We start from the raw sequence: 12,813 nt of genomic DNA on the forward strand, positions 1-12,813 counted from the left end.
CTCCCCCTCCCATGCAGTTCATTCTGAGCGGGATAGGTTCTACTCCTATTTCTAACGACATAAAAATTCTTTTTTTCAGATTTTGCAACAACAAAGAGATAAAGGAATCTTTATGTTGATTGAATTTACGAAAATATTTTCTAATCTGAGCCTATATAAAATATATGAGCATATATGTAATTAACTATATAAGCCACATAACATATATCAATAATAAATAGAATATGCATACTTATTTTTAATGTTTAACCATTGTCAGCAGATATCACTTGAAAACCTATCAATCAATTGGTGTATAAAATCACATTTCAACAACAACAAAAATAATAAGCAGACAAAAGATCAAAACAAAATATTCACATTTTAAGGTCAATTTATTTCAACTTTTCAAGAGCTAGGCTCTTATGACCAATCTAAGGAAAGGGGAAGTCTCCAATATTCTCTCTTGTTTACAGATGAGCTGCAACATATAACATATACCAATAATAAATAGATGATGCATAGTTGTTTGTTGACATTTAACCATTGTCAGCAGAGATCACTTGAAAACCTATCAATCACTTGGTTCATAAAATCACATTTCACATTTCATAAAATTCACATTTTACCGAAAAACTTCCATGAAGCAATGATATATTACAGACAAAACTAAAAACGCTCGTGCTACAATAAACGGAGTATCACATGAAAACGTTGTGTCGAATAGAAAGCGAGCTATAGGAGGTCCAACTATGATAGCGAAACCACGTGAAAGGCTATTTATTCCCAGGCATCTTATTAATTTGTCGGGATCAAAAACGTCGGAAATGGCAACCCATGTCAGTGTGTTAAAAGCGCCTGAAAAAAAATCATATACAAAAAGAACAAGAGCTAAAAGCTCATATGCCTCTTGTGACGAGGCAAGAAGTGCTAAAAGCCAAGAGCCATGAACTCTAACAAAATTCTTAGAATCAATAGATTGATTTAAAGGATAATCAGAGGCTAAATTCAGTGAGATCAAATCACCCGCTCTTAAGTTATAAATACCTAATTTTTTCTAATTTGTCCTCTCCCTTTAGCCCCCCAGATGGTCGAATCGGGGAAAACGACTTTATCAAGTCAATTTGTGACGCTCCCTGACACGCCAACCGATTTTCTTCGTCCTAGCACGTCCAGAAGCACCAAACTCACCAAATCATTGAACCCCTCCCCCCAAATCCCCCAAAGAGAGCGAAGCCAGTACGGTTACGTCAATCACGTATCAAGGACATTTGCTTATTCTATCCACCAAGCTTCATCCCGATTCCTCCACTCCAAGTGTTTTCCGAGATTTCCTCCTCCAACTCCCCCCAATGTCAAAAGATCTGGTTGGGATTTGAAATAAGAGCTCTGAGACATGAATTCCTTCTAAATACCAAATTTCATTAAGATCCGATCACCTATTCGTAAGATAAAAATACCCCGATTTTCACGTTTTCCAAGAATTCCGGTTTCCCCCTCCAACTCCCCCCCCCCCAATGTCATAGGATCTGGTCAGAATTTAAAATTAGAGCTTTAAAGCACAAGATCCTTCTAAATATCAAATTTCATTAAGATCTGGTCACCATTTAGTAAGTTATAAATATCTCAATTTTCAAAATCCCCCCCTCCAACTCCACCAAAGAGAGCAGATCCGGTACGGTTATGTCAGTCACGTATCTTAGACAGGTTTTTATTCTTCCCATCCAGTTTCATCATGATCTCTCCGCTATAAGTATTTTCTAAGATTTTCGGTCCCCCCCCTCCAATGAAGCTGGATCCGGTTGAGATTTAAAATAAGAGATCTGAGTTACGAGGTCCTTCTAAATATGAAGTTTCATGAAGATCACTCCTTCGTAAGTTAAAAATACGTCATTTTTTCTAATTTTCATAATTATCCCCCCCCCCATAGAGCGGATCCGTTCCAATTATGTAAATCACGTATCTAAGACTTCTGTTTATTTTTCCCACCAAGTTTCATCCCGATCCCTCAAATCAAAACGTTTTTCATGATTTTTGGTTCCCCCACCCCAAACGCCACCCAATGTCACTAGATCCGGTCGGGATTTAAAATAAGAGCTTTGAGACACGATATCCTTCTAAAAATCAAATTTCAATGAGATGCGATCACCCATTCGTAAGTTAGAAATACCTCATTTTTTTCTAATTTTTCAAAATTAACCCCCTTCCCGAACTATCCCAAAGAGAGCAGATCCATTCCGGCTACATCAATCATGTATCTAGGACTAGTGCTTATATTTCCCACCAAGTTTCATCCAGATCCCCCCACTCTAAGTGTTTTCCAATATTTTAGGTTTCCCCCTCCCAGCAAAACCGGGACCGACAGACAGACAGACTGACAGAATTTGCGATTGCTATATGTCACTTGGTTAATACCAAGTGCCATAAAAAATGGCAGCTTGCCCTGGTATCATCGTGGCACCTGACCACCACCATCACCCCTGGCATCCTGCCAACTCTAATTGAGGAAGAAACTTGAAAAAGCAAGTTTACCTGAAAAAATGCCAAAAACGACAGCAGGTGTAAACAATCCGGAATAGATAGACAAGCCAGAAAATGAATATGGCACTCAAGGCCCTACAAATAGCTGTCAACAGGATGATATTCACAGAGGCTGATTCTTTCAAATGGCCAATCATATAACTTCCAATAATATTTGATAAGGTAATGATGGCTGAGAAGCCACTAGCCGCTGTAGAGTCAATACCCTGAAAGTTGATTAGTAAAATTAAATGATTCTTCCTGCTTCACATATTTCATCTGAGTTCATTTTCTAAGCATGGAATCAGAGCTTAAAAACCACTTACACACTAATAAAATTGATAGTTTTGAGTAAATTCCTGTGTACATTATTCCAACTAAGCCATCTATTGATTTCTCCAAATGAAAGGAATGAAAACCCAGAAAACTAATTGGGGCTGGAAGAAACTCCGGCTAAATGTAGTGAAAAATAGCTAAATCTACGGAAGGTCCGGCATGAGCAATGGCGGAGGAAAGAGCGGGGTACACTGTTCATCCAGTCCCTACACCTCTTTCGCTATAAGCAATCACCTGCGTAAATGAAAGAAAATATTGCTTTGGTATTTTCATTAAAATATAACCAAAATTACCCTCCTTAGATTTTGACAAATCTATTTTTGAAAAAAAAAAACATGGGTAAGCTCCTATGGTGAGCTCATAGTACCTGACATATTTCATATGAGTTTATTTTCTAAATGTACAATCAGAACTAAACTATATCTAACTTAGTGCCGCTCTTTACGCTAAAGTTTGACTCTTTGTAACAAATTACTTTGTAAAACAATAAAAAAAACTTGGCTCAAAGAGCGAGGCGTTACGGATAAGACAACCCCTTTCATATACGGAATAATTTCTGTTCGTTTTGAGTTTTAATGTCACTCCGAGCTTGTATTTTTATTACGTATATGAGGGGGTTTGCACCCTCATGAATACCTCACTATTTACAATAAAGCTTGAATTTTGTCCCAAATCACAAAGGCCGTAGAATAAATAGCTAAAATTACTAAAATTACTCTAGCGTAAAGAGCAAGGTATTATGGAGGATACAAAGCCCTTTATATGTAATATTTTATGTTCACTTTAAGTTTTAATACTGTTCATTACTTCCAGTCAACATTTTTTTTAAATAATGGTAGAAAATCCTGCACCCCTTCATGGAAATTATCTTCCCTCATGATGAATTCCTCCATGGAATTATCCTCCCACGTAACCCCTTCCCTGATCCACCCCCACCCAACACGAAAAATAGCCCTGAAACGTCTGTACACTTCATAATAACCATTACTGTATGTAAACAATGGTCAAAGTTTGTACCTGGCAGCCCCTCCCCCGGGCACTGTGGGGGAAGAAGTCGTCCCCAAAGACATAGTTGTTAGGTTTTCGTCTAAGTTGAACATAATATCTATCTCAAAATTTTCATCCGATGACTTTGGGGAAAAAATGAGAGTGGGAGGGGGCCTAGGTACCCTCCAATTTTTTGGTCACTTAAAAAAGGAACTAGAACTTTTAATTGACGTTAGAATGAGCCCTCTCGCGAAATTCTAGGACCACTGGGTTGATAAGATCAACACTGAAAAAATTAAAAAATAAATAAACACGCATTCGGGATCTGCCTTCTTGCAAAAAAATACAAAATTCCTCATTTTTGTAGATAAGAGCTTGAAATTTCTTTTGTAGGGTTTCTCTAATACGCTGAATCTAATGGTGGGAGATTGTGTTTTTGTGAGAAATTAAAGGAAAATGTGTTTTTGGAAATTTAGCGGGGGGGGGGGGGGGGGTAAATTTATCTTTTAAAATAATTTTCATTGGAAATACACAAAAAAGGCATTTATCAATGCAAAAACCCCACAAAAAGTTTATTTTTAAATTGTAGAGCAATTTTGCTCTTTTTCTTAACTTTCTCAGTGAAAAAAAAAAAATGTATTTATCAAAATCTAGAGGAGCCCCTTGCGTCCCTTCTAAGATCCCTTCTATTTCCGATATCAATACTCCCAATAAAAGTCCAAGGTTTGCAAACGGCATGGTCGTGATTAGGTATTTTCTTTCGCTACCATTCTTATACGCCGTCGTTGAAAAATTTTTTATTGTCCTAAAAAACATCAAAACTGATTCTTGGAATCGTCTCTCATTCATCTCGCTAAGGACTGCTATGCAAACGAAGGCAGGGATGAGAAGAATAAACGTTCACTCCGAATCGATCATCTTTAACTAAAAGCTGACCAAAAGAATCATGTCGGTCAAGGCAAACATGACGGTTGAAGAGTGTCAAACACTAGCTAGTATACAACGCTAGTATGAGCCCTATTGATAAACCAATTATATCGGCTATAAAAAAAAAATCGTGAGAAAATACATCAAAAAGCTGCAACTGCTTTCATTCAGCAATAACGCTAACCTAGGATAAAAAAACAAAAATTTTAAATTCCTAAACTCCTCTATATTATTTTTTGATAAAAGTAAACAAGAGCTATGAGTTCATATGGCACTTGTGACGAAGCTGGAAGATCCAAGAGCCAAGAGCTCATACTGTATGAGCTCTAGCGAAATTCTAAGAATCAATAGATTGATTTAAAAGGAAAATCGGAGGCTTAATGCCGTTTGGGATTTAGAATAAGAGCTCTGAGACACGATATCCTTCTAAATATCAAATTTCATTAAGATCCGATCACCCGTTCGTAAGTTAAAAATACATATTTTTTTCTAAATGTTTTGAGGAAATATAATTTCTAATTTAATCTGGTCTGGTTTCTGATACGCCTGCCAAATTTCATCGTCCTAGCTTACCTGAAAGTGCCTAAACTAGCAAAACCGGGACAGAGAGACAGACCGACAGAAATTACGATCGCTATATGTCACTTGGTATATACCAAGTGCCATAAAAACAAAGATAAAGAAGCATGCTTGGAAAAATTTCCGAGCTCATCAGTAAAAATTGTTATATATTTTGAATAAAACACTGAAAAATTTCTAAGAAACTGAAAGCTTATTCAGAATTTTTTTTTATTTGTTCAAAGATATCCATCTAAGAAGAAAATACTTCCAATTCTCGGAAAAACATATATATACATTATATGACCGTTTATAAAACTATACAGCTTTAATAATTTAACTGGAGTCATTTTCTGGTAATAAAAATTAGTAAGCAGACAAAAGATCAAAACAAAAGATTCACATTTTAAGGCCAATATTTTTCAACTTTTCAAGAGCTAGGCTCTTATGACCAATCTAAGGAAAAGGGAAGTCTCCAATATTCTCTCTTGTTTACAGATGAGCTGCAACATATAACATATACCAATAATAAAAAGAATGATTATAATTATTTTTGACGTTTAATCATTGTCAGCAGAGATAACATTGAAAACCTATCAATCACTTGGTTCATAACATCACATTTCAACAACAAACAATCTTCACGTACAACCTACTTAACTCTGAATCACATCTAATTGACGATAAAAATGCATCCCCATTCTAATGATCTGTTCAATAGGACATTTGTAGCTGACAGACTGACAACTGATAAGGCCATTCGATCCCTTAAAAATCCTTTTGCGAGCCTCAGGTTCCAATGACTGTCTTAAAGACAAGGGGCACATAAGTGAATTTTTCCAGCCTCCCAGAGAACTACAAAAGCTGGCCTCAACTTTAATCTTATCCATTAATTCCGCAAACATTTGAATATCATGGATACACCGATGGCGAAGACCTGGTAAAGAGCGAACCAGGGCCCAAAGTAACCAATAGTTTAAAAATACGTCTTTAAAAGAACTGAAAAGCGAGAAAGCTTTCAGAATTTTATAAATTTAGAGAAATATCACGAATCAGTTAATTAGAAACAGTTTCTCAAAAATTATTATAAAAACCGCGCTCTTTATTTTCATCAAAAACTGTTGTTTTTTTTCCTAAATTAATCAAGTAAAAGCCAGCTTAGTATTCAGCTGATTAATTAGAAAATATTAATAGAGTTACGCATATTCAGCTACGGGCATATTTGTCTACGGCCAGGGTAATCGTCAACTACTTAGGATGAATATATATTTAGAACAAATACATAAACAAATCATCATATCATGCATTTGCACCAAGTTTAGTCAACAATTTGGCTGATTGCACTTGTTGTAGATGTAAGCAACAATTATAAAAAAATTACACTTGATGAAAAACGATTCAAACATGAAAAAAATTAAGAAAGTAAAAAAAAAAACAGGGTAATTTTCCTGCCAGTTGAAAAAACGAAGCGAAAAGACAAAAACAGAGAGATTTTGTTAAATTTCACTTGAAAAAGCTAGATTTTTTTGGATTTGAGCACTGACGAGGGATTGAAGGAGATCTTTTCAAAATATTCGTTTCTGTCTTTTCAACTAGCTGAAATCGTCCTGGTTATCTTAGACAAAACATAAAAATTGAAACATATAGGCTTTGTTAGGGTTCATTTCAATAGGCTAGTTTATTTTTCTGTGTTTGAGCAATGAGGACGGCTTAGCAGTGGTCCTTGCCGAAAATTTTCTTTTCTAAAACTGGATCCTGGAGCGAGAATATGGAAATGGAACGGTGAAACTGGAACCTGGAACTGATGTTGGAACTGGAACTGACGTTGGGACTGGAACTTACAATATTCCGTTTGCTGTAACTGGAGTTGTACCATTACTTAATAGCAGTTTTTCAAAAATTTTTTTACAGTGATGATACTCAGTCAAAAAATCCCTTGAAACCGGAAACTTCTTAGAAAAAAATATATATAATTTGTCAATGTTTAGATTATATTATTTATCAGTATTAATTACTTCCGTATTCCTGTGTTATTTCCAAAGTTTAGCTTTTTTTTATTGTCATCGGGGACTGCTCGAGTCTGAGAATAATCATACCTTTTTCCCAAATTCTAAAACATTATCGAAAAACTTCTATGAAGCAATGACATATCACAGACAAAACTAAAACCGCTCCTGCTACATAAAACGGAGTATCGCATGAAAACGTTGTGTCGAATAGAAAACGAGCTATAGGTGGTAGACTTTATAGACTTAATTATAATAATAGACTTAATTATAATTGGTAATTAAGACACATGCAAATAAGCAGGTACTAAGGGATTTTTGCGAGGGGGATCAATATTAAACTACAAGTTTTATTTTATAATTTGAATAAGAAGAACCAACAAATTTAGGTAGTTTTACGCTTTCGGATTATCTTGGCATCCAGCCCCCTCCCCCTACTTGCAAATACACACTTAGTATATTTGTCGTACTTAAAAACGTCTTCAGTAGAGTATTATAGCGTAAAAAGTGGGGAGATATCTCTTAAAATATATTATATTTTTTTCAGTTATGGCTATACATTTTATGTTTATTTTGAAATAATTAGTGTTTTCATATTGATTCAAATATCAAAACGGGTAATTATTCGTCAAAAAGACCATAGTTTCATATCTTCTATCGTAGTTTAACCCATTATTTTGTTAGTAAAAATACTCGAAATTGCCAAACTGCTAACTTAACTTCCATAATACCGTAGGTTCACAAGAGTATTCTTTAATTAGTTATTGTCACCTTTTAAAATTTAATAACGTTTCATCTTTCTTATATATGAAAGAATTACTTTGAGATTAAACTCAAATCTCGTCAAACATGCTAGAAATTACCAAACTGCTTACTCACCTCCCATAATACCATAGGTAAAGTTTTTTATAGGTAAAGCTTTTAGTTTTCCGTGATCAAAGCTCTACAAGCTATGGGCTACCACCCAATCAATTCTAATTAGTTTGGCAACACCGACCCAACAAAAATTATGATGGACGAGATAGGGTGATTCTTTAACATACCGCATCGTCTTAGCCTCCTTTTGTATATTTTATATTTTGCTATTTCTTTTTTTATTCTCTATTTTTCTTTTTTTTTATTCTCAGAGTTTTACCATTCTGTTTGTAAATCTTTGCATTTAGAAGAACAATTGGTGCAATCAAACTGCAAAATTTTCTAACGGGTATCCAGATTTTATTCTTAATTTTGATGGGTAAGACTTTACACTTTCATTATCAACTGTGTGATGTTTTATTTTTATGGCACTTGGTATCTACCAAGTGACAAATAGTGATCCGTCTTCTCGTTATCCAGCACAACCTCTTCAACTTTACTTATTCCCATTCTCCACCTTCACAAAAAGAGCTCTAAGGTTCAGCCCTAATCCTAGCAGTTTTTCTAACTTCAGAAAATTCCCTAAAATACTTCTTTCACTTTATTTTTATCTTTATAACTTTTCCCCAATCATCATCCCTTAAACTTGCAAATTATTTTCATTTCTCTATTAACTACAAAAAGGTTTCCCCAAATATAAAGAAAGTATAAAAACACGAAGTTTGAAATTCATTAAGAATATAAGGGTAGACTCAAGAGATAAAATTTATTTTTCCGATTATACTTAGCTCATTGGATCTTCAACCTTTCAACATTATTGTATAACTTCTCTAATAGTAAAGTGGAAGCTAACAATCCTTGTTGTGCAATTCCCATTGTTGTCTCAATACTATCTTAATAACCTAGTCTACTATTAGAAATAAGGAAAACCCACTCTTACTGTAAAAATGGTTTTAGATGTTAAAAATATTTTTAGACAGTGGAGAGTCAAAATTTTTGGCGTCTCCACGCCATAAATTCTACATAAATTTTCACAGTATAGAAAAGTTGGTTCAGAAATGATGCACATCACAGCACGTGGAAAAGAAATTTTCCATTTGTGTCACAGCAATATCTTCCGTTGCTACTTGGCATTCAATACATATATATGACATTCAACTTGAATATATATTCAATAGAATTTGAATTCAAACAGAATATATATGACATTTACGCTTGGAATTGTTGTTGCTGTTGATTATTAACGTCCCCTCTAGATCCGGCTTCTGTTTTTGGATGGGGTAATCTGAAACAAACATCTTAATCTCTTTTTTTTCTTTTTTCTTTTTAAAACTAATGTAATATCCTAACGAAATCATCCAGTCTATAATAGAATTCTTGAATAGAATTCAAGAACAGCATGGGATCGTGAAAAAAGTTACAGCACAATTGATCTATTGTCTTATGTTACAGACCTGGACACCGGGACACAAGGAATATAAACGACGACCAGTTTACTCAAAGAGAAATTACAGACTGGGACACCGGGGCAGAAATGACGACCAGGACACAGGGAATATAAATGACGGCCGAGACACAGGGACACAACTACAACGGGGACGCCAGTTGGGGGGGGGGCAAAGGTGGGATATATAAATGACGACCGGGACACAGGGAATGTTCAAGGGCAATCATTAGAATAATGGGGTATAGATCTGAATACGGATTTTTTTTCCATGGACAATTATATGTTTTATGTTCAATGGTCGGTAAACCTGACAATCTATTTATATGCAGAGACAATGGGACAGGGAAGAATGTTGTATATTCGCAAGATATAAGTATATAAGGCTTTGTATATGACGTCATTATAAGATGACACTAGAGACCGGGACAGTCAAAGAGAAATTACAGACCGGGACACCGGGACACAAATGACGACCGGGACACCGGAACACAAGGAATATAAATGGACACAGGGAATATAAATGACGAACGGGACTCTCAAAGAGAAATTAAAGACCGGGACACCGGGACACAAATAACGAGCGGGATACCTGGACACAGGGAATATAAATGACGACCGGGACACTTAAAGAGAAATTACAGACCGGGACATCGGGACACAAATGACGACTGGGACACAGGAAATATAAATGACGACCGGGACAATGGGACACAACTACAACGGGGACGGCCGGGGGCTCAGGGGGGATATATAAATGACGACGGGGATACAGGGAATATTCGATTAGCAATCACCATGAACAAAGCTCAAGGGCAATCATTAGAATAATGAGGTATAGATATGAATATGGATTTTTTTCCCATGGACAATTATATGTTGCATGTTCAAGAGTCGGTAAACCTGACAATCTATTTATATGCACAGACAATGGGACAGCGAAGAATGTTGTATATTCGCAAGTTTTATGTAATTAAAAACCTATAAATATCTATCTATATTCACAGGTGGGACACAGGGACACAACTAGAATGGCGTGTAACTAATATGGCACGTAACGACTTACGCATGCGGGGGGGGGGGGGCTTGGGGGCCGCGAAGCGCCACACCAACAGCTAGTACTTATATATCTATCTATATTCACAGGTGGGACACAGGGAGACAACTACAATTGCGCGTAACTAATATGGCGCGTAACAACTTACGCGCGCGGGGGGCTTAGGAGGGGGGCGCGAAGCGCCACCCCAACAGCTAGTATATACATAAAAATGTAGTGTCTGTCCGTTATACTATCTTTACCGTTACACGTTATTACCGTTACACGAGCCCGAAAAATTGAGACTTTTTAAATTTTATTAAATTGCTTTAAGTGTTAAAAAACTGGTGATTGCACAAAAATTTCATTATATTTTGACAATGGATTGACGCAATTCGAAAACTATAAAACAGAAAACCAAAAGTTTGAAGTTTAATAGAAATTGTTGAAGTTTAGAATGCTTGCTGCTCAAAAAAAAATTTGTCAAAATGTCAAATAATGTAAAAAAGAAATTATTATTAAATTGCTTAAAATGTAAGAAACTGGTGATTGCACAAATATTTCTATATATTTTGACAATGGATTAAAGCAATTCGAAAACCTTAAAACAGAAAACTAAACCCTTTTACGTCGTCAATTTGATCCAAAAATGGCCTAACGATGCCGGGACCCAGATCAAAAGGGACAATTATAACCCATATATAAAAGCCTACCGCGTGCCATGCTGGGTCCCGCGCGGACCGGTGGCAAAGCCGCCGGGACCCGGCACTGTCTGTGGTTAGAACACAAGGGATAATGAGAATCCATATATAGAAGCCTGTCGCGTGCCATGATGGGGCCCGGCGGTGAAGCCGCCGGGACCCAGCACTGTCTGTGGCTAGAACACAAGGCACAATTAGAATCCATATATATAAGCCTGCCGCATGCCATAATGCGGACCGGGCGGTGAAGCCACCGGGACCCAGCATTATCTACGGTTAGAACACAAGGGACAAAGAGAATACATATATAGAAGTGTGCCACGTGCCTTGCTTGGGCCCGGCACCATGCTGGGGCCCACGGGGACCTGTGGCGAAGCAGCCGGGACCCAAGACTGTCTGTGGCTAGAACACAAGGGACAATGAGAATCCATATATAGAAGCCTGCCACGTGCCATGCTTGGGCCTGGCGGCGAAACCACCTGGACCCAGCTAGTAGAAAATAAAAAAAGCAGCAGGATATCAATTTAAAAAGCATTATATTTTTTATAATGGTAATAATTGTTTAAGCCTTGTGCTGTAAATATTTTTTTTAATGTCCAGTAACATGGACAAAAGAACTAGAAAACTAATGGCTAAAAAAATCTCATTTTATATTTAAGTACATAATTTCGCCTTGAATCTCTTTTAATATACAAACTCGTTATTTGGAAATTCGTGCAGATGATGGTAACTCCCAAAGAACCCTAATATTTTCTTTTCAATTGCGAGGTTGGCTTAAAATCAGTAAATATCAAATATTTCCTAAAAAGAAAATACTTGTGAATCGAACAAAGCAATCGGAAAAGACCATGCATGTGCACCACCAGGGAGCAAGAACTTGATTTCCCCCCCCCCCCAAGGACTAGGAAAATATTAACAATTATGTAGAAATTAAGGAAAATTAGAAGTACTCTCATTTTTATCCCGATGAAACAAATTTCCTGATAATAAATGGCCCCCCCTGGAATTCTTTCATGATTCTCATTAGCATGAGGGAAAACTTGGGCACCAGCTGAATATATTAAGATCTTTTTCTTCGGAGACGAACCTCTTATTGAACCTCGATGTTTAAAATAGTTATATTTTTTCTCAAATATCATGATTTTTTCGATTGGGAGGCTTTTTATTTAACCAGTGTCCGAGTAAGGGCAGAACGTTTTTTACCATGATTATGAACATCGCATTCCATTCATCATTTGCGAAGCCAACATCACCTAAATAATAATAATAATAATAATAGAAAGCCAAAAAGGTTAGATTTGATAATAGTGCATCAATTAGCCTAATTAAGAGCAGCTGTATAATCTTAATTTCTTAGTCATTTGTAAGTTTTGATGTTATGAAAACTCGATTTATTTTTGGGACACAGTGCACGGTAGCGATCTTAGCGGCTAAAGACAGGAAAGTGACAGCACAGCTTAGATA

At 36.3% G+C, this 12,813-nt stretch overlaps 1 long non-coding RNA gene across 1 annotated transcript in view; it reads right to left on the reverse strand.

The window, feature by feature from the left end:
* Positions 1 to 754: 754 nt before the first annotated feature.
* LOC136035074 (uncharacterized) overlaps positions 755 to 12,813 on the reverse strand; it is a 46,347-nt gene continuing 34,288 nt past the window's right edge. The window contains exons 3-4 of the long non-coding RNA XR_010619318.1: positions 2,512 to 2,726; positions 755 to 837 (exon numbers count right to left, since the gene is read on the reverse strand). This is a non-coding gene — a long non-coding RNA (uncharacterized LOC136035074). The remainder of the gene's footprint in view (positions 838 to 2,511; positions 2,727 to 12,813) is intronic.

This window comes from Artemia franciscana, chromosome 13 (assembly GCF_032884065.1).
Source record: "Artemia franciscana chromosome 13, ASM3288406v1, whole genome shotgun sequence".
Taxonomy (NCBI): Eukaryota; Metazoa; Arthropoda; class Branchiopoda; order Anostraca; family Artemiidae; genus Artemia; species Artemia franciscana.